General features: G+C 34.4%; 1 long non-coding RNA gene across 1 annotated transcript; it reads right to left on the bottom strand.

Annotated features, from left to right (window-relative positions):
* Window positions 1-10,888: 10,888 nt before the first annotated feature.
* LOC107877692 lies at window positions 10,889-14,405 on the bottom strand. Its single transcript, XR_001676466.2, has 2 exons — window positions 13,572-14,405; window positions 10,889-11,531 (listed from the first exon to the last, which is right to left on the bottom strand). It is a non-coding gene; the product is annotated as an uncharacterized LOC107877692 (long non-coding RNA).
* Between the last annotated feature and the right edge of the window lie 9,173 nt (window positions 14,406-23,578).

Genomic DNA, 23,578 nt, shown 5'->3' with positions numbered 1-23,578 from the left:
TATGCATTTATATATAAAATAGGTGAGAGCAAGTCGTGAAAACATCATGCATGATATAGCTTAAAACTCATAGGAACTTCCATGATGTTCATATAACATTCTTTTCAATGCATTTCTGATCTTTGTATTAATTCTGAGTTAGGTGGTCCACCCTACAATTCTAGAACCCCATGGGCTATATGGTGTCCACTCTTAACACGACGGCCAAGCCCTCGACCCATGTTTGCCGTAAGAGTTGGAGTTTCAGATTCTAATAAGCCAAAGAGCATAAGGCCAGCGTATAATCCCTATAGGGGACATAATAATCTCGTATCGGCAAAACAAGGTTTTGGGAAATGAGTTTCTGGACTCGTGCCTTCTTTGTTAACCACCTAACATCTCTTTATGCCCATTTTTAGCCTTTTTTGAACATGTGTCATTCTAGTTCAAAATCTAAAAATCTGAAAGAAAATCCACATTCTGTTCTATTCTGTGCTACTATGGAATTATCTTAATTGGTATCGTCATAACAAGACTTGCAAGTCATGTTCTGAGCCATAAAATCATATCACAGTTTTCTCTTTCAAAACATACATTTTTGACCACCATACTTCAAATAATTGAAGAATATTCATTCCTCAATGCATTTATCAAATTATGCAAAGATCATTCCTTTCAATCATTTCAATAAACATTTGGTGGTCATGTAATTTTAGCAAACCATGCAATTATTTCATTATATATATTCAACATTTATCCACATAAAAAACCTCCCTCTCATCAATTAGAAAATCAATCTTAAATCATACAATAATGGTTATGAACATTGATATCATGCTTCTAAATAATATTCTTCAACTCATAACATTCTAAAATCAAGAAGTGTTGCAACCTGAGGGGGAGCGTAAATAGTCATGCTCTCAATTAAATATTCAACTAAACTTCATACATACATATATAAGATTAAAAATCAATTTGGGGGAAAGGCCTCATGACCAAAATAATAATTCCATTTAAGAGTCCATAATGCACAATTGAAATGTAAATTTCAAAAACTATTTGTAAATTCATGAATTCTAAACTTTAAATCATATTCAATGTGTTTAAACCAGCCCATGTAGTTTTGGGAAAACCCCACGTACCTTAGATTGCTTAGAAGGAAGAGTGGAATCCGAATCACCCTTAAGTTCTTGAAATACTTTACGTCAAAGATGAACTCTTGATCTACGGGGAAGGGACTAGGGTTTTGATTAGAGAGAGGGAAGTAGTTTTTCTGATGTATTTTTATCAAATGAAACTTTAATTTCGTGTTATGGCAAAGATAGGGCGAGGAAAAGACTATAATACCCTCCTATGGCCAGTTTTAATATTAAAAAAATATGAACTAGGAATCGACACATTACCCGACGTGACGTGCTGAGATCACGTCGGTCCACTATTTCATCGACGCTATCATTGATGTGGCGCACCGAATTCTCGCTGAGCCATTGCTTCAAACACCCAAATACACCTCTAATGCTGTCCGAAAATTCTGAAACTTACCTGAGATGTATTATAAACTTCCCCGATCATAAATCAATTTAAAAATTAAATTTTCAAAGTCGGAAAGGTCGAAAATAAAATTATCAAAGGTTAGGGGTTGAAAATGTGACTAAGTCCTTTTTTACACTTAGAAAAAATTTCAGAAGGTTGACCTTCCAAGCATAATATGAAGTGCTATCTATCACATCCCAAAGCCATTCGTAGATGTGACTAGCACCTGCTAACACAAACTATCGGGAGAACCAATCTTCTTTACACTTTACCAGTCAAGAAGAAGTAAGATAAGGTATGTGCAACTCCAATGCATAAATAAATAACGAATAATAATTCAACAAAAATCCATTTAAATTATAAATTCAGCAATCACTCTTGAACTAATTCTCTCTCCCTAATCCTACACTAAGACCATGGAGTATCTACAATATAGTTACATGAGTTCAACTTTCGGGCATGCTAACCCACTGAAAGAAAATTTAATCTAAATAGATAAAGCTGAAACGAAAGCCTCCATGAACAATGTGAAGGCTTGCCTTTGCATTAGAATACTTACGAAGAAACCGTCACCCACTAGTTTCACCTTGCGCGGTAGTATCTACAGATAGGTAAGTAAGGAGTGAGCTATATAAAAATATAACTCAGTAAGATCCTTGACCGGCTACTTTAATATCCCTAGAACAAGTGTTAGAAAATACAATGCACCACGATTACAAAAATTATATGCACAACATATATCTTATAATATAATGCTCAATAAGTTCCAACAAATATTTCAAAAGTCATTATATATCTCTCCACTCCATCCACTCTCACGGTTTGTCATAAACGGTAGTAAAGGTGATCAGCCTAGCACCCTGACAAGACCACAGAAGAAAACAGAATGCTCACAAAGTATACTATGGCAGCATGAACAAGCCCCGTAATATATTACAGCAGTATATGCCATGCCCCTAATATGCTACGGTGGCTATGTATGCCCCTAGTAAATATATCAGGACAATACGTACAAGGCGCCTAACATATTACGAGAGCATAGGTATGCCCCTAACATATTACGGCAACACATGTATGTTATTAAATATGTCCAATATCCCAAAATCACCACACAACTCACCAACAAATGATTCTCAATATACTTAACAAAATACATATTCGCAGTTGATCCAAGACCACCGATTCTACGAAGAACACGCTTGTTCCAACACATGGACTAGGCAGAAAAATACATTTTGTATAAAGAAGGTTTGAAAAGCATACACCAAAGCTTAAAGTCTCACTTACCATGTTAATGACAAGTTTTTCAATCTTGCAACAGGTAGAACATCAACCGAACAACCTTGAATAGCTTTAATATTTCTAAGAATATCAATTACACTAGTTGAGATTAGGTTTCAATTAGTGAAGCCACTAACAAAGTACTACTCCATTTAATTCCTCTTACTGCTCCACTGAATTCCTCTTACTACACCACTGAAAAAGATGATGAATATGTATAAAAGAATTGTTCACAGAGCGTAGCTATAAATAAATTTCATTGACTTATCAAGGTTTCCACTTGTAATTTCCCTAATTTCCAACACGAATAACAAAACCCAATTGCCTATTTATTCAATTAACATGGTACTAGTAATTAACAATTTAATACCCCAATGATCCCCATTATTAGATCATATTGCTTTTCACTACTGTGTCACCGCTTCTACTCCCACTTAAACAAATACACACAATAATTAAATCGATAAAGATTACGATAAGAAATTATTTAAAGAAATTTTGATTTGTTAATCACTTGCCTAAATAATTCACTAAAAGTAATTTACATTTTAAGATACTATATGTCAAGGAGATAAAGTAATTGACAATACCTGAATGTGAAATTAGAGTGTTTCTGTTAGTCTGTTTGGCCGCCCGTAGAAAAAGAACTAAGCACCGCTTCTTTCAATAGAAAAATATAGCTAATAGAAACAATTGACCTAATATTCTACTTTTTTGATAACTGAAACTTCAAAAAGCTGAATAAGGGAGAGGGTTTTGGATTTTGACTTGCTCACCTTAATTCTATTAATTAATATTAATAATATAAGCTAAATAACTCATTTACCCCCTCATTAAGAATATGGATTATTATATTCTCCCCTACTTCAAACAACGTTCTTCCACGAACGGGTCTTGAATTATGTATAAAATACCAACTACTATATGACCTTTCCATATCTATTTTGGAAGTGATATCTTTGTCAAAACTATACACATAATATCTCCAAAACACTTTATTGAAGAATGCTCAGACAATTGAAGAATGCAGGCTTGAAAACAATCATTGATCTCTAAAGCTTTCTAATATATTGTCTTCTAGAGTTCAAGTTATTTATCTAATGGACAACCCGAACATCACATAAAATCTCAAACTAAATAGTTTGCGAATCATAATTTTCACTTGAGAAACCTTCTTCCAACTCATGTTTTGAAAAAGTAATACCAATATCATGGACATTTCTCATATGCCAAAATTTTTACTAGTTCCAATCCCTTGAGATTTTTTTTTTGCTATCATCACAAACATATATCTAACTACAGACACATGGAATAAAGCAAAAGGAACAGCAAAAATCTCAAAGGTGAAGCAAGTCTATATTGATACCAAAACTGACTTAATGCAATTCTCATCTGAACCAACATATTTATTAAGCTTAGATCACTTTTTTTAATATCTTGTTGGGATCAACAACTAACAAATGACATCAACATCTATATAAATTCTCAGAGAAAAAAATTGCATACCAAGTTAGTAACAAAGATGAGGTACAACCTCTGTCAAAAATAGCTAATCACAATCCACACAATATGATAAATACATTCAGCTAGTGTTGATATTACATACTCTCTTATTTTTTCTTTTTTTCAAGAACACGTTCGAGTATCACAATCATAGTACTATAGTGGAACACGTCCTCCATACTTACATATGTTAGTTTTTTACTTTAAAAAAATTACTATACAAACATCTCATGTAAAATGACATTAGGATACATTCTTATGCCTTTACATCGTGATCATACATACAGTGGTATAATAACATATTCTAACACCCACACTTAACTCTCATATATGACAGCAATGGAATACATCCATACACCCCTATGTAATGCACTTTTACTCTCTTCACGCATGAAAACACACGCATCTCCTGTCATTGCACTATTTTTGAAATATATCAACACAGGCTAGAATAGAGTATAATAAATACAAACTAAATTAGGAGCTCTATTTCACTAGTCTTTGCTCCCTCATCATGCTTGTTGACAAACTATTTCTCTATCATCCTAGCACTTAATAGGAGAATATGTCTATCAAAATTATTCAGCTATGATTATTTTTTTTCAACCCTCCTATTTAAAATATGAACAGTTCAAACATTGCAAGGTAACATGTGTAATACTCTGTATCACTATATTAAGTTAGCTCTATCTATTTGATCTCAATACATATTTATGAATCTTAAATGTGCCGAATATTGAAAAATATTTTAATCTTATCAAGTATAAATCTCCTTAAGTCAGTCATCACAAGTGCATATATATTGAACCCTCTAATTGAAATTCTCTCACTTTACTGACTATTAGAAACTATCACTAGCTCCCAACACTATCAGGACTTTTATCGATGAGGTAGCTTACATGTAGAATTATACATTGAATCTATCATTTATAATACTAGGCTCAACTGAGATGAAAAATTTAATAGTATTTCTTCACAATCAAACACATAACACCATTCGAGTCCAAACAAAAGATAACCTCAAATTATATCATTTGATCATTGTTTTTCTCCATCCACATAATTTTTTTAACTGGAAAATCTATATTGAAAATAAAGTAATTCTGAGATGTAATCACTTCAATCTCAACCAACATCAACACACACATATTTTTAGTAATCAGTGTCGCTCTCAATCGCATACGTATAATTAAATATATCAAATCCAAATATTCCATCTAGCAGAGGAGTATGTCTATCCTATCCATCTATGAAAAAAATTAACCACGATACGTCTTAACACATGAATGCTGAAAGAAATAATGAAAAATATTATAGATGCTCGGTAATGTCAAGATCATAAGTTCGGACTTTTACATACCCATGAACAAGACGCTACCAAAAAATGCTCCATAATCTAGGATCTAAAGTCTAGGCTCTGATACCAACTTTGTCACGTCCCAAAATCATTCGTAGACGTGACTGGCACCCGCTAACACCACCATCGGGAGAACCAATCTTCCTCACACTTTACCAGTCAATAAGAAGTAAGATAAGGTATGTGCAACTCCAATGCATAAATAAGTAACAAATAATAATTCAACAAAAATCCATTTAGATTAATAAATTCAAAAATCACAATTGAACTAATTTTGTATCCCTAATCCTACACTAAGACCATGGAGTATCTAAAATACATTCACATGAATTCAACTTACGGGCATGCTAACCCAATGAATGGAAATGTAATCTAAGTAGCTAATGCTGAAACAAAAGCCCCCACGAATAATGTGAAGGCTTACCTTAGAATTAGAATCCTTACGAAGAAATCGTCATCCGCTAGTTTCACCTTGCGTGGTAGTATCTATAGACATATAAGTAAGGAGTGAGCTACATAAAAATATAACTCAGTAAGATCCTCGACCAGCTACTTTAATACCCTTGGAACAAGTATTAGAAAATACAATGCACCACGATTACATAAATTATATGCACAGCAAATATCTTATAATATAATGCTCAATAAGTTCAACCAAATGTTTCAAAAGTCATTATATATCTCTCAACTCCATCCACCCTCACGGCTTGTCATAAACGGTAGTGAAGGTGATCACCCTAGCACCCCGACAAGGCCAAACAAGCATACCCAATGCTCACAAAGTATACTATGGCAGCATGAACAAAGACCCTAACATGTTACAGCAGCATACACAATGCCCCTAATATGTTATAGCAGCTATGTATGCCCCTAGTAAATATATCATTACAATAAGTACAAGGCCCCTAACATATTACAGCAGCACATGTACACTAGTAAATATGTCCAATATCCCAAAATCACCTCACAATTCACCATTAAATAATTCTCAATATACTTAACAAAATACATACTCGCAGTTGATCCAAGACCACCGATTCTACCAAACACACGCTTGTCCCAACACATGGACTAGGTAGAAAAATATATTTTTTATAAAGCAGGTTTGAAAAGAAACCACCAAAACTTAAAGTCTCACTTACCTTTCTAATGACAAGCTTCCCAATCTTGCAACAGGTAAAACATCAATTGAACAACCTTGAATAGCTTTAATCTAAGCAAAAATATCAATTACACTAGTTGAGATTAGGTCTCAATTAGTAAAGTCACTATCAAAGTACTACTACATTGAATTCCTCTTAATATTCCAATGAATTCCTCTTACTACACCACTGAAAAGGATGATGAATGTGCACAAAAGAATTGTTCATAGAGCATAGCTAAAAATAATTTTCATTGACTTATCACGATGTCCACTTCCAATTTCCCCAATTTCCAAAAAGAATAACAAAATCCAATTTCCTATTTCTTCAATTAATATGGTTCTAGAAATTAACAATTTAATACCCCAATCATCCCTGTTATTAGATTATATGTCTTTTCATTACTGTGTCACCATTTCTACTCCCACTTAAACAAACACACACAATAATTAAATCGATAAAGATTACGCTCAGAAATTTTTAAAGAAATTTTTATTTGTTAATTACTTGCCTAAAAAATTCATCAAAAGAAATTTACATTTTAAGATACTATATGTTAAGGAGATAAAGTAATTCACAATACCTGAATATGAAATTGGAGTGTTTCTGCTAGTCTGTATGGCTGCCTGTAGGAAAAGAACAAAGCACCACTTTTTTCAATAGAAAAATATAGCTAATAGAAACAATGGACCTAATATTGTACTCTTTTTGTAAATAAAACTTTCAAAAGATGAAGAAGGGAGAGGGTTTTGACTTTTGGCTTGCTCACCTTAATTCTATTAATTAATATTAATAATATAAGCTAAATTAATCATTTACCTGTCATTAAAAATATGGATTATTACACTATCAAGTCAATAAAACTATGGGGCATCATACCTTCTAAACTTCTCATGGACTTGTGGCGTGCACAATCCCAGTCAACATCTCATCTCAGAACTTACTGAACTCATTATCCATGATAGCACTATGGCATTACAAGTTTTCCATTGTTCATGCAACTCTTCTCTGTACATAAATTTATTGCACGCACTAGTTACAAATCCAAATTTCCTTTTTCCCATTAGCGCAATACTCATTGATCTAATCCACACACTATAATTTTCAGAGCCAACACGCTTCATAGGAATCAAGGTAGCTACAGACACATCTGATGTGTCTATGAATAAAGGATCACTGGGATCTATCTTAGGTGCCATTCTTCACCTTTTAGCAATCAATCAATGAAATTGTAACAGCCCGTATTTTTGGGCTAGAACGTAATGTCAAAGACTCCTTGTCGTATGAAGAAGAATCCATTGCATTATGGATCGCCAAGTTAGGAAGCTAAGGATTAAGGTAATAGCTTCAGTTATAGTCTTGTGGAAGAATCAAAAAGCCGAGGAAGCTATGTGAGTGTCAGAAGAGGACATGCGTACGAGGTACCCGACTGTCTTCAAAACCATGGATGATGGAATGGAAGGTACATATTCTCTATTACTCTTTTCCTTTTGTTTAGTTCTTGAAATCATGCTTGTTGTGTCCCGATTCATCATTCATAGATGAATGATCCCACGGGGGATAATGTAACAACTCGAATTTTGGGGGGTAGAGCATAAAACCTTAATTCCTACGCATAAAGGTAAAAAAGGCAATGAGTCCTATTCAAATATAAGAATGTTAATAAATTAAGTAGAGTTGGAATCTAGTTGTTCATGAATTGAACTCATAGATTTCCCTTAAAAGACGAGTTGAAAATTTTTCTATCGATTTAGTTTTAGTGAATGTCTTAACTTAGGTCAAATTCCATCAACCATAACTTCTTGAAACTAACTTGTTAGAGAGACTACTATATATCAAATTAAATTTTTTTGAGTCTTCTTTCCAACCAGACAGGTTTTTCCTTAATCTTATATCGGGGTAAAACTTTATATCCATTTTCTAGAGTGGTATCAATCTACCGAGGTACGATAACCAGACTGATGAACAGTCAAGCCAGTGATGGCCCGTCAAGCCTACAAGTCAATCTCAGGAAGAAATCTCATTCTCTGGCGAAAAAGTGACAATTGGAGTGATGGCCCATCTATCAACCAAATTTTCAGTCGAGGAAGAGTTGCTCAGACAAGACATTTTTAAAGCGGTATTTTGGTACTTTCCCTTACGTGAAACTTACCCAATGAATTTAACTACCCCTAAATGTTATTAATCAACTATAATCCATTTTACCACATCTCAAATCCTCTCTAACCTTAAGAACAAGAAAAAATTAGTGTTTCCTCTATATTCAAGATTTCAAGAAAAAGGTCAAGATTAGAGTTTGAATCTTCAAACTAAATAACATAAAGTACTTGGTGTTTTCCTAAACTACATGATCTTATTGAATATGACTTGAGAAAGGTATAATGTTATGGAAAACATGTATTTATAAAGGGTTGGAAATTACATTTATAGGTACGCATTGAAATCCTTTTTGATGATAAAGTTTTGGTCTTGAGGTTTTCCCCTAAATTTGATTTGTACTCATATATAAGTATGTATGCGTTTAGAGTTTAAATGTTTAATTGAGAGCATGAAAAATTATAATCCCTGTCTTTTTAATAAGCCTGTTCTTTTCATATGTTATGAATTATGAAATTGCTAATTGAGAAGCATGATACAAATGTCTTTACTATTGTTTAAGACTTCATCCTGGTTATAAAGTGAAGAGTGGGAATTTTTCTTAATCCCATAAACAAAAGTGATGATTTATGAAGTTGTATGGTCTGTTATAAGATACTTTACCACCACGTGTATGAGAATTGAACTTGAGGATCTTTGTATCAGTTTTCATGAATTTCCCTCCATGCATCCTCTTGTATTATTTAAATTATTTGGTGGTCTCAATATTGTTTTTTTGAAGAGTTATAACTTGATCATGTATGGTAGATAAATATGACTTGCAAGTCTTGGTATGACGATACCAAAGCACATAGTACCATGATATCACATTAAAGAACAGAATGAAGATTTTCAGAGTTCAAAGTTTAGAATGATGCAAGTTTATAAACAGTTAAACATAGGCTTAAAAAGAGTTACGCAGTTATCCGAAGAAGGAATGAGCCTATAAAACTCATTGATCAAAATCGTGTTTTTCCGATACGGGTTGTTATATCCCCAAAGAGGGATTATACACTGGCCTAGTGACCCGTGGCATATTAGAATCAGAAACTTAAACTCTTGCGGCAAACTTGGGCTAGGGGCTTGGATTCCGAGTCAAAGGCAGACTCCATAGAGTCCGTGGGACCGTAGAATTGTAGGGTGTACCACTTAGCTCAGAAGTAAAACAAAGAAAAGAATTGCATCTACATAATTGTTTTAAGATCATTTGAAATTACCCATGTGTTTTAAATTATTTCATGCATAGTGTTTTAGGAAATTCTCTCACTTATGTTATATATAAGAGTACATTATTTAGGGATTGCTTTGCGTACCAGTACATCTATATTGACACCTAGATTTTAGTATCTGAGGCACAGTCCCAGAGTCCCTCTAAGCAGTAGATTGGTGTGTCTGATACTTGCAGCTGGTTATCCTTCTCTATTTTGAAAGGCCTGGATTTGTACACTTTATTATTTTACGTTGATTCATGATTCGACTAGGGACCTTGTCCCAGTTTTAGACAAGATGTTTGTTTTGATGAATTAGAGATTTTGCAGAATTATGTTAGATACTTTTTGAGGTTTATGAATTTTATTTTAGATTAATTCAGTTTAATTATAATATCTATTTTGCGGAGAAATTTTGACTTTTTGAAAAGTCGCCACTTAATTTTGAAAAGGAATTAAGAAACCTTTAGAAATACTTCAAACGATTCAAAATAGAAAAATCATTTAAAGTTAGAGATTCTAGAAAAGTGATTCCTATTAACGTTTTAGGAAGGTGTTAGTCATCTAAAACATCCGCTAACTTGCGGTTATCCAAACTTTTTGAAAAAGTCTTTGATTAACTTCTAAAAGATTAATTTGTTGAAAAGTGATTGATTTTTAGAAAGGATTTGTGCAACATAATTTTAGACGACTTAATAGGGATTTAACTAAGTCTACACAAATGAAATAAGCAAGTAAACACATAAACAAAAAAAGGAAGGAGAAAGTAAATGATTTAGGTCATTGTTCACAAACCAACAAAACCTGGCCTAGTCTAATTGGGCCTTTGACCGGTTTCACCTATCCTATTCTAGTTTTCGAGCTCTTGGCTCGAATTTGTTCCACCTCTATTAAATACAAGTTTGGCTTCGGGGCCCAGATGAATAAATAACTAAATAAATAAAGACGATGATAATAAATGACTAAATAAATGAACCAAATGGAAACCGAGACTGTCAAGTCTCTTGGCCGCTTCAAAGATGGGACTTTACCCGATTTGTCTTTTGTCAACTCTTTGTATCCGTGCGCTAGGTAATGGGTTTGGAATTCTCTTTCGGGCTTGACTCGAGAAAGCGGGTCATGTTGGCCCATTATGAAATGCTAGGAGAAAAAGTCCATTTGGACTCCAAGGTGGGTTCATGCAAAGAAAAGATGAAATTAATACTGTGTTAAAATAAGCAACTAAGATAACAAAGAAAACATGTATCAAATGAATATAAAGGAAAGATAATGGAAAATTCAAGGAAACTTTAAATTTTTTATTCAAATACTTATCATGCTACCAATTTAGAAGAAAGGTTAAGAAGGACCACGACAATTAACTGCAATCAACCAAGACAAACATTTGTTCCCCTGTGAACATTAGCAAAAGATAACCATCATTTTTTTGTCTAAATTTCAGTAGGTAAAGTAGCATACAGTCAAATCATTTACACCTGATGTCTAAGCTTAAGACATACTTAGCCACATAAAATATCTACTGGAAAATTCTAGGCACCAGTGATTGGCATCATCAATAAAGCAGACGCGGCAAGAAATTGGATATAGATGTAGGCTTAAGAAACTCTGGTATCATGAAAGAGTTACCTATTTTCTCAAGTCAAATTCAATGTATCTTAGATGATTGGATTCCCCTCAATAACCGGAATATTATGAAAAAAAGAGTGAAGAATTAACTTGCAAAAGGAATATTCACTAAGAGGAATTTTTTTTTTTGTAAAAATGCAAAGACCGAACCCTAAAAAACATAAAAATCAAATGCCGCATGAAAGGTACTCACCATTAAACTTCTGTTCAGTTACTAAATGTATTTACATAAAGAACATAGGTACCTTCTCTCAAGCTCACATGTTTCTTAAATAAGTAAATTCTGAATGCAAAGGACCACGGAAAAGAATGAAAGGATAGTCATGGGAGAAGCTTATATTACTCTCATTTCTTCCTAAATTTTAACAACATTACATTTAAAATTCTAATAGTGTTTACAATGCTAGATAAAAAAAAAATTGCATTCAAAGTAAGTCCTTATTGAAAAGCAGAATTGGGAAAGAAAAGATAGAAACTCATATTCCCAATTATTTTCCACTTCTGTTTTTGACGTTTCTGACAAGAAAAATAAAGATTAAAAAGCTGAAGATTATGGTCATGAGTACAGCCAGAGATGAAACAACAACCTTGGGATTTAAATAACAAGCCACGTTGGAGCAATTTTAGTAAACATATCATTCAACCATTCATGTAGCACCAAAGTTGAAAACTACAATGACAAAATGTATTATGAATTCTAGCATATTAGATCGAGAAAGGTGTAATTCTAGCCTCACAAATTAAACAGAATTCATTTCATAGACTAAATTACCACAATTTTATTAAAAAAAAATAATGTACACAACAGATCGAACAAACAGTTTATTCCTACAATCTCCTAAATAAAATCTTCACCTCGACTCAAAAGAAGAACCACTTACAGAGAAAACCATTTCTAAACGACGAGATTCAGGTTTTTAGCACATTTGCATAAAATTAGGACGATGTAAAGAATCAAGTAATGATCAATCATGAACATTATTTTCTATAGCTAAAGAGATTTACATAAAGTTTCTAAATGAATGAAGTTATTTGCAGGTGGAACTATACTAAAAAAATCCAAACTTTACTCGTAAATAAATTCTCTTGGGGTCATGAAGGCTCAAAAATAGGAAACCACACAAACACCACTTGTTTCTTTCATAACTAATATTGTGAATACATTAGTTGAAACCCATATGAATCTTAGTACAATAACCAAACTGCTATTTCGTTATAGCATAAAGAAAAGAGACTTGGGCAAGAACAACCATATAACCACTTCAAAGCACATGGTTCAAGAACCCTTAAATGGCGCTGTAAATCGGAAAGATTCTAGAACAATAATCAAAGAGTGCAGTTTGTGAGCCAAGGGTCCGTATTAATTACTTTTTAGTCATATATGAGAGGGTGTAAACAAATAGCAAGAATTTGCTATCACTACAATGTATGGATGACCCTATTCGAATAGAAAACAGAGAGATTCAACAAAACTTTTTATATTCAAATAGATACCAGAAATAGAACTAAACCGGACACAAGATTATATTCAAATAATTCATACAGAACTTGAGCGAAAAACTGAACTCAACAAGAGAACGACTGAGACCGGCAGAGAGACATCACAACAATACAATCAGTTTCATGTTATCGCATCAAAATCCTACGCCCTCTGACGCCTTCTACAACACTCAAATCCCAGCAAACAATTTCTAGCATTTCTACAACTTCTAGAATTTCTACAACTATGACGAGAATACATCGAACACACTAACCATCGAAGGGAAGAAAGAAACATCGAGAAACTAAAAGTGACCAGGTATTTACCTCTTGCGGTGCAGCAAAATTGGACTCGAGCAATCGCCGGAGTCGTCACTTCCAGAATAACATCATTGTCGTCAATTTGAAACTTCGGTTAGCTGACAAATTCACGAGAAGAAGTTTTTTTTATTAACAAAACTGATTTGTGCTCCAAGGGTAGTTTCTCTCCCTTTCTTTTTCTTATCTTTTTGCTTCCCTTCTCCAAAAAAATTCCTCGACCCCCTCCTTTTCTAACCACCCAAAACAGTGACTTCGTCCCCTCTTATATAGAAGATCAATAGGGGTCTGTTTGGGGACTTTTTGAAATAGGATCTTATTGGATTTGAAATTTGAATTCCCCTTTTTAGCTTGTCGTTTCATCAACAAACGTTCCCTTTTTGGAATTAGTGGACGAAAAGGATTTAGGAAAAATAATTCTTCCCTAAAACCAATAGAAATCAGCCAAATATTGTACGAGATCATATGAGTTATCCCAAAATTTGCGGGATTGAACCATTGGAGACAACACCTAGCCCGTTTCTAGAAGGTTCGAGGGTTTTCTTCATTTGAAATCGAGTAAAATGGGCATGCATTTCGCGGGATATGGGTTGACGTGGTTAGGGGTTAATCGGGGTTGGAGGATTCGGGTCGGAGCTTGGTTGAGATGGTGGTGTTGTCGCGATGTTGTCGTTTGGTTGTACGTTGAAAATTTGGCTATTGTACCTTGGGGATCAGCTGTTGTTATAGATTGAAGGAGAAGGAAACCTTAGGTGGGCCGGGTCGGTGGAGGAGTGGGCTATGTAATTGGGAATAAATAGAAAATTAATTAAAAAGGGTATTTGGGCATAAATTGGGTAGATTAGGAGGTAATTTTAGGAATTGGGCTAGAATTAGGATATTTGGGTTATAATTTAGGCAATTAAATTTAAATTCTAGCCAAATTGAATACCAATTGGTAAATTGCATTTCAATTGGGACCAATTTGATTTCAATTAGAGTCAAATTTAATAAATTGACAAAATCAAATCGAAATTCGCTACGACTTAACACCTTGTTTAATACCGAGCTTCTTGATTTAATAAAAATCAAATACATATCTTTCCAAATAAATTACTTTCAAGAACAAATTATATTTGAATCAAGATTTGCCCTTTTGAAATAATTCTCAAGCTCAATCTCAATAATAGTCTAATTTTGATAAAAATAGCCATTAAAGTAACAAAATTTATGTGATCTCATATATGTGAATACGAAATTAACCCAAATAAATATTTTAGAGTGCATTTATCCGGATGAAATAAATATTTTTCTTTTTATTAAAAATTGAAGAAATCTCAGGATTAAATTTAGCCGTGGAGGGCAAAAATTAGGTGTCAACAACTGCCCCCTCCCTTTGGTAGGGTGGATACAAGTAACCCTGGGCAAAAGGAGGTTGACGTTCCTAATTTTTGTCTAACCACCAATTCTAATCCGAAAGAGGTTAATCTTCGCACGAGTTTCATGGAGTTATGGCCGAACCTCAGTATCAAGTTTTCTATATGTCTCAGGTCTCATGAGAATTCAGGCCACTTGTAGCTCATAAATCTTGATTTAAAGCATGATTTTTTGGAAAATTCACCAACTGTCTCGGTTTTGAAGTTTTTGGTTAAACCAAGATGCTGGGGAATAAAGGGATTTGGGGGAGGTTGGAATGCAGTTGAGTTTTCTACATAGAGCCCAGCCTATATATCCCTGAGACTTAGGGAATCAGACTACTTGTAGTTCGACTCAATCGGTAGATAAGATAGTCTTTTATTTCAGACAATCTTTAGATCAGGATGAGTGAAAAGTTGATCGAGTTATGGAAAAGAAGCTTGTAACCTCTTAACCATGAATATGGGATCTTTCATATCTATAGGCAAGAACTTACCAGGACATAATTCCCAAAACTCTAGGTGTCCAATCACTCGAATTTGAAAGAAAGAGAAGGTTGCCCTCAGTATGAATTAGAAGTATGCCAAAGGTGAAGCTGAAACTAAAATATCCCAAAATACCCACATGCCTTCTAACAGGGGTGTGGTTGTATGGTGGTTATGATCATCCTTTAGCTCGCGTCCAAAGAGTTTGACGTCCCTCTTTAGACTATGTCTTATTTTGCTGCTAAGAAAGAGTTCCACATTGTGTTGCATCGTATCTGAAGTCATCCACACCTGTGGTTTTGATTTTATATTTTCATCCTCTCGGATGCTCTCGACAATGCTTCAAACAAAAGTGTTAGTGCTAACATAATTCACGAGAGAGGTATGTAGTCTTTACTATATCTCCACGTGAGTTATCACCTGAGAGTGTGGTCATCTTTTCATGTACCTATTAGGAATGAAATAACTATCAACAACAAACACAACAACCCTATTGGTTTTTGTATAATTATGACATTTGTCAGTTGAATATGTCTTCAAAGTGAGGTAGCCCTTCTGGACACTGGTGATACTTTATTCAGAATGGTCCCTACAACCATGTAATCCTGTGCTAGTGTGGCAACCGTGCGGCAACCGTTTTGGTTACCTATATCACTTGTTGTATGTGGAATGATAACCTCTCCGGTTATAGACGATGATCGATTTATAAATTTCTCTTACATTATCAATTTTTGGATAATCTTGTGCATTATTTTATGTTGGATACGAGGCGACTTACAGATATCCTTTGAATTGCTAGCTTTTAGGTAATCCTGCACATTATCTGACCTTGGGTAAGAGATGGCTTACAGATATCCCTCTAATCACTAGCTTTTAGGTGTTCCTGCACATCATCCGACCTTGGATACAATAAGACTTATAAATATCACTCAAATTACTAATCCTTGGGTAATCCTGCACATAATCAATATTGGATATGATGTAGCTTATGGAGAACCCTTGGACGTATCAATTTGATATTCTCACATATTCTACGGTAAGATTTAGTTGCGACTTATGGATAACTTTAGACTATCGATTTTTGGGCAATCTTGCACACTATCCAGTTAATATGTCGTTGTGTCTTACAGATGACCTACATGCTATCAATTAATAGGTGATCTTACACACTATCCTATTTTAAATAATATGAATTATAGATGACCCTCACATTGTCAATTTCCTGGAAATCACATAGATCATCCATCTTTAGATACCGACTTAAAGGTGTCTCTTCAAATCATGTGCTCTTGATGCATTCAAATGCTGATTCATAAAATGATGAAATATCCTTGATGCTAGAGTTTATGTCTCATGTGTCAAAAGATATTAAATGCTGATGATATCCTCGACGCTAGCATTTATGTCTCGCATGTTAACAAATATGAAATGCTAATGATATCCTCGATGCCAACGTTTATGTCTCACATGTCAACAGATACGAAATGCTGATGATATCCTCTACGCCAGTGTTTATGTCTTGCGTGTCAACAGATATGAAATGAGATGATATCCTTGATGCCAGCATTTATGTCTTACGTGTCAGCAGATATGAAATGTGATGATATCCTCGACACAGGCGTTTATGTGTTGCATGTCAACAGATATGAAATGCTGATGATATCCTTGATGCCAACGTTTATGTCTTGTGTGTTAATAGATATTAAATGTCCTTCTTGGCAATGATATGAAATGACCCTCTTGGAGATGATATGAAATGGCCCTCTCGGCAATGCTATGAAATGACCCTCTTGGCAATGATATGAATGAACCTCTTGGAAATTTGAAAATAGTTTCACCTGAGTTTGTTTGTCTGCATCTTGCTTTCTACATGTACCTATACTAAAGGTTGACGATTAGTCGACACAAAGTCACTTTTGCTAGCGACTATTTTTTAGAAAAACTTGAAATATAATATTTGTAAAGAAGATAAGACATTTTTGTTTGTCCTCTATGATCTCAAGAAGTTAGATGGACAATTCAACAAGTCCTCAATAAATGGGTATTAAACCCAATTTTAGGGCTACCCAAAAATACCGTTCTAGAGTATTAGTGCTCTGGTGTGTCTCCAAATTTGCTCAGGGATTTTTGAAAGATACTCTCATTTTTATGTATTGGTCCCTGCATCAACAGAAAAATGATTAGTTTGAGTGAAACTACTCCGTGTTGACCTTCTTCGATTCTCCGTTGGCTCCATGCCATCATTTGGGTACTCAACCATGTCAGTACCTCCACCCTGGCTCCCTGCTCCTATAGACGCCTAGGTAATCACTAAGTAAAAGATTTTGTAAAGATTTTTCAAAAGTAGTCTTATTTTTAGCAAATAGTTTCTAAAGTATCTGTAAAAGCTTTCAAAAATCTCTATCAGTGACGCCATGTACTAGCTTAACGAACGTATTCCTCTTAGTTTTGGCTATATCTGATGGAGGAGTTCCTAAAATCATCATCATTGTTGGAGGGTTTTAAAAATGGTTTTGTCATAGCCGAAGATTTAGTTTACCTAGACTTTGTCCCAGTTGGTGGCTTCAAAAGCTTGGCTTTAACCTCTGGTGCCGGGAAATTTGAAATATATTCCAGTATTTGGTGGAAATTTTGAGGCCTCTCTCAAACTTTTTGCCCCAGTTTAAAGTTGTTTGATATGTATCAACTCAAGAAGATCCAAAGTCTTTGTTGATCTTCTTTCTCCTTGTTGGATGTGGATCTTCCCTTGTAAATTTTTGAGATTCCTTCTCAAAAATTCTGCCCAAGTTTCCATTTCCTCGGGTTATATGATCGAACCATTGGAGCGCCTACGTATCCCGTTGAAGCAGGAATCAGACCAAATGCTAGGGATATACAGAAATAAATTAATGGGTTGACTGAAGCCGACATAGGCCGTCTACGTATCCCTTTCTTGGTAATTCAGGTCAAACGTAGTTCGTACATAAAAGGAAATGATAAATTTTCCTAAGGGGTTGACCGAAGCCGACATAGGATGCCTACGTATCCCTTTTTTTGGAATTCAGGTAAAACGTAGTTTGCACATAAAGGGAAGCGGCTATAGGCAATTACACATCATAAAATTGATACTATTATAAAAGAGATTACAAATAAGCCAAGAAACAAAAACTATAACATCTTTCAAGAACAATAACTCTTTACCACATCAATATTGATTGGTTTAGTCCACTCTTGACTATCCATCTCAAGTAGGATTAGGGATCCTCCAGGTTGGGCTTCTTTTGATTTTCACATTCCTCTATATCTACTACTAACTGCTCCTCATCACCTTTTTTGTTCATCATTATTTCCTTCGCTTTGTTCGTCTAACACATGGCATGACATGACATTGGCAGGTTTTAAAATTATTGCTACCAAAATAAACCATGCAAGATACTCATATTAAAAAAAATAACTTCTAAAATAAAGGAAGGTCTTTTGGAAAATAAATAAAAACTATAGCTCACGACCAACACAAATGTGTGCCTATGCCTTTTTTGAAAGTTGTAAAATGCGAAACGAAAATTTAAGACTTAAAATGGTGGATCACAAGGCCTCCTCCGGATCATCATAGATTTTAAAAACTATTAATTTCTCTTTCATCTACCATGATGGGTGTTGCGTTATACGTGGAGTGGAGGTACAGTTTTGCAAGGCTTCCCCTGATGTAATCTTTTTCACCCCATCGGACTTTGGGAAATCATATGGTAGAGCATTGCATCCTTCAAACAGATCTCCTATCCCATTCCCAAGACTATCATCATTTGACATATCATGTATGAGAAATGACTGGTACAAGAGTGTTAAGGGCCTAAACAGACCCTCCTTTGAATTAACCTTGATCTCATCTTTCTTTCTTGGTTGGTATCCTACTCCACGCTTAAATGCTCTTTCTGGGACCATAATAGGCACAATAATTGGGAGTGTGAGGCACACTTAAATGTCTTTCATAAGGTGTGTGACGCACACCTTAAGGTCTGCTATGGGTTGTGCGCCGCATACCTCACTTCCAAGTGCCAAAAATACCGCTATATATGTCTATAACACGGGATTAAACTCCCACAACATCAAAATAAGTTTACTTTCTCTCAAAATCACCAATAACAACCTTTAGGGTTTCAACATAAAAACCCCAATAGCTAGAGATTCAATCGTGAGAATTCTATAATTTTTAAATATTCAGAATCGCTGTTATGAAGGCTACGAGGGACACCCAAAAATTCATGAATAGCATTACGTCATTCAAAAAGTCATTCAAAGCTTCAAGTTTAAGGTATGTGGGGATTTTCAACAAGAACACTTTTTTGTTCTTGTGCCCAAAAATACTTTCTTTTACGAAGTTATGGATTTCATATGTTTTACTATGATTTTGAAGCATGAACTTATATTTGATATTGATTATCATGAGATTATGATATTTTTGATATTTTAGAAGCGGAATTATATGATAATGATGATATTTTGTGCCTTATAACTGAATTTTCTAGATTTTGAAGTGATTTATATATGTTTATGATGTAAAGCTTGAATCTTGATAAGTTTTAATGTGATATTGAGACATGAGTTTTGAACTCTATTTGAGATATTTATTTTTGAGAAATCATTTATTATAAACACCTTGAGTTTGAATAATTTGAGATGATGAAGAAGCTTTGACCTTTCGGTCGTAAAAAGGGATATTTTTGAACCTGAGGTGAGAAAAGAAATCCACTTTTATTGATTATTATAAAAAGGGTAGCAAGATGGCTCCCGTTGTGAATTGTTGAGCTGTTTATTAGTGGATTTTCTTTTGAAAAGATCTAAGCTAAGTACGGGAGTAGTCTTTAGCACCGAGCGGGAGGTATAGCTGTTTTGGTACTTTCCTTGAACTACGTGCCCCCATAGAATGTGAGCCTGAGGCTGATATATATAGTGATCACTAGTGTTTGGATTGATGATTTAAGATCCTACTCTGATGGCAAGGAATAGAGCGACTCTCCCCAACGTGGGTAGAACGTTGGACTCCATATAGGTCATATGGTTTATGTTGATTGTAAGAGACTCACAACGTGTGCGTGTGTACCCTCCTATGTAAGATGAAAGTATATGTTTTGAAGGATTGGTTTTGAGAAAGTTATTGTTTCTGAAAGATTGAGATATTATCTTCTAAAAAGAATTGTTTTGAAATTTGATTACACTATATGTTTGAAACAAAGGAAGAAGTGAGTTGAGAACTTATTGTAATGACTCACTTGTTTTACTTTACATGTATTATTCGTCCATAATTTTGATGATTTAATTCAAGCTAAGTAAGTCATTTATATCAGCATGCATAATTTTATAAACTGTGAAGATATTAAGATATTATTTTATATATGCATTGCACCCCCATATGCTCGGTACGTTTCCATGGTACTGACCCAAATATTCATATGTGGGCTACATTTTCTCAAAATGTAGGTCCAAGGTATAGTGTACAATTCAGATCCAGTCAGTTCACGGCATCCAGTCAGCAGGTGATGAGTCCTTTTGATTCAAGGGCTCAAGTTAGTTATACAGTTCGAGAAGTGTTGTATTTTCTTTATCCATCCATATTGAGTTGGGATAGTCGGGAGTCATGACCCAGCTACCTATAGCACTTGTAGAGGCTTCATAGAAAGTTAGTAGAAGTTGATGTATTCCGTTTCAATTTTGGTTATAAAAGCAGAGTTGTAATCTTGTAAATTTATTTTTATATCTATCATATTCAGAAAAGATTTATTTTTTGCAGATTTGTATATATATATTTGTACTTCTTATTCAGTTGCTTATGAGATATGCCAATACAAAGGTTATCTTGGGGTCACTTGTGATCCTAAGCACCGTGTGACATCTTGGGACCGGATTTCAGGGCGTTACAAACTTGGTATTAGAGCACAGAGTTCAACTGTCCTAGGGTGTCTGTGAAGCTGTGTCTAGTAGAGTCTTAAAGAACGGTATGGAGACGTCTTTAATTTTCTTCGAGAGGCTACAGGGCATTTAGGAAATGTTCCCCTACTTTCAAGTCTCAGACCATGCCATAAAAAGGTTCTCTACGAAACTTATATAAATTCTCATCTTACTATATTTTGGCCATCTCTGCCTTATTTTCAAGTTACCAAAAATAGTCAAGCCTAATTCTCAACAGATAGTTATGTGGTTATAATAGGGCTAGAAAGTATCCCATTAGTGCTTTTGTGTTTTGAAGATTTAAGTGTTTTATTCTAATTCATAAGAGTCGTTCCCTGAGCCCAAGTCAGATGTTCTTTCAGATTACTCCTCAGAAACCATAATGTAAATCTATACTTCCTTATCTATGTATTATTTGAGATAACATGATCAATAAATTCCAGTTCCTCTCCAGATAGTGCTCTTATATTTGCTAGCAAATGTTTCAAAAGTTACAAAACAGTTTGAGAGGAGCCTTCTAGTGTGTGATAAGTCCCTCAAATTTAAGTTATGCCCTCGTTCTTATGAGCTATTAAATTAAGACAGAGTAGTGTCTTGTTAGATCATTGAATATTATGTGTCAAGTTTCTATCTCTTGTATTACGTAATTTTGTTATCAATGTGTTTGTGAAAAATCAAAGTCTAGTGAAGCCGTGTGGGGCCTATTTTAATTCCCTACATAGTTCTTTGTTATTCATCTAACTTTCTTGTTCAACATACAAAACCAAAGTCTAGTGAAGTAGTGTGGGGCCTATTTCGATTCACTAGTAACTTGTTGTTTATCTTATTGTTCTTGTATTAGTTGAAAATGTGGGTTTAGAAGTGTAGTGACAAGAAAGGTGGTAAGGGAGATTTACTGAATATGTATAGCTGAACTTTGTTGCTTATGCTTGAATTACTAATAAAGTGATATACCTTTGTTTATTAGTTTAGTAAAGATAAAGGAGGAGATTATTATGTAAGGTGGATTGTTGTTTGTTTGAAGTATGAAAAGAATTTTTGATGTTATTTGTTGTGCTAGGAAAGTATAGGTTTTGATGAAAGTACTTGGTGGTTGAGTATTGTTAATTTAGGCTTTCCTAAAATTGAAAGAGATTGCAAGAGAAAGTTTAGTTGAAATTTATAGAGCTACGAAAGTAATTTAGGTATGACGATGGGTAAATAGTAATGAAGTGAAGAAGGGGGATGTGTTAGCGGATTATGAATAAGATAGGCCATATGATTATGATCGATTGTCATTGTGTACTAGTTTTTTTTAATGTTGTTTTCTATAGTTTTGAAGTGAGAATTGTGTGTGAGATTGGGTTGTAAAACATGTTTAGCACTAGACATTAAGTTTGAACAGTTAATGGTTCGGTTGTTGATGCTAGTCATATGGAGGTGATCTAGTAGGCCTGAACACTGTATGCAAGAGTGTAAGATCATGTGTTCGTAATTAAGTATGGTGTAGAGGTGTGTCCAAGGTGCTATGGGGCTGCATTATTTTTTGAGGATTATTGCATATTGTGTGGTTAGTAGTAACGTTGAGTTGCTAGGTGGAGAAAGGCTAGTTAGATAATTTATGATGTTCTTGATAGATAAGTTATGGAGTTATGATTGAAGATGTTGAGCCTTTTAAGTACGATTATTATTCTCATGGTTTGGGAAAAATATAAGTATAGAAGTGTGATTTTGGTTGGCTATGATTATGTGATTATAGATGTAAGTATGGTTGCAAATGAGCGTGTAAGTCTTTGATGATGATTATTGAAACTAGAGATTAAGGACTACATATGGATGGGTTGTTCAAGAATGAAGTCAGTAATTTTGAAATTAGTTTATTCTTATGAGTTTAGAATTTATTTGTAGATATTAGAATAATGAAATTATGGCTTAATCTCGAGGATATGGAGTAGACCATCATGCTTAGAATACTATATTTGACCTAAGGGGGAGATGGTTAGAGAAGAACCAAATCGAGTTTTGAGAATTAGACTGTGACACATGTCAATAATGAGTTATGATGAGATAGTGATCCCTGCTTACTCTAGAGTATTCCTTGGATTTTAGTCATTACAACACCAAATCCATCACTTGCTTGACAAATCCATGCCACAGGCCTATGCTTATACCTATCATGTGTGCTCAAGCCTATTCTCAGCTTCTAGCAAGCATGTAACAACTTTACTCTAT

The sequence above is a fragment of the Capsicum annuum genome, chromosome 7 (genome assembly GCF_002878395.1).
Source record: "Capsicum annuum cultivar UCD-10X-F1 chromosome 7, UCD10Xv1.1, whole genome shotgun sequence".
In the NCBI taxonomy this organism is placed as follows: domain Eukaryota; kingdom Viridiplantae; phylum Streptophyta; class Magnoliopsida; order Solanales; family Solanaceae; genus Capsicum; species Capsicum annuum.
This window is presented reverse-complemented; position numbering and strand designations above follow the sequence as displayed.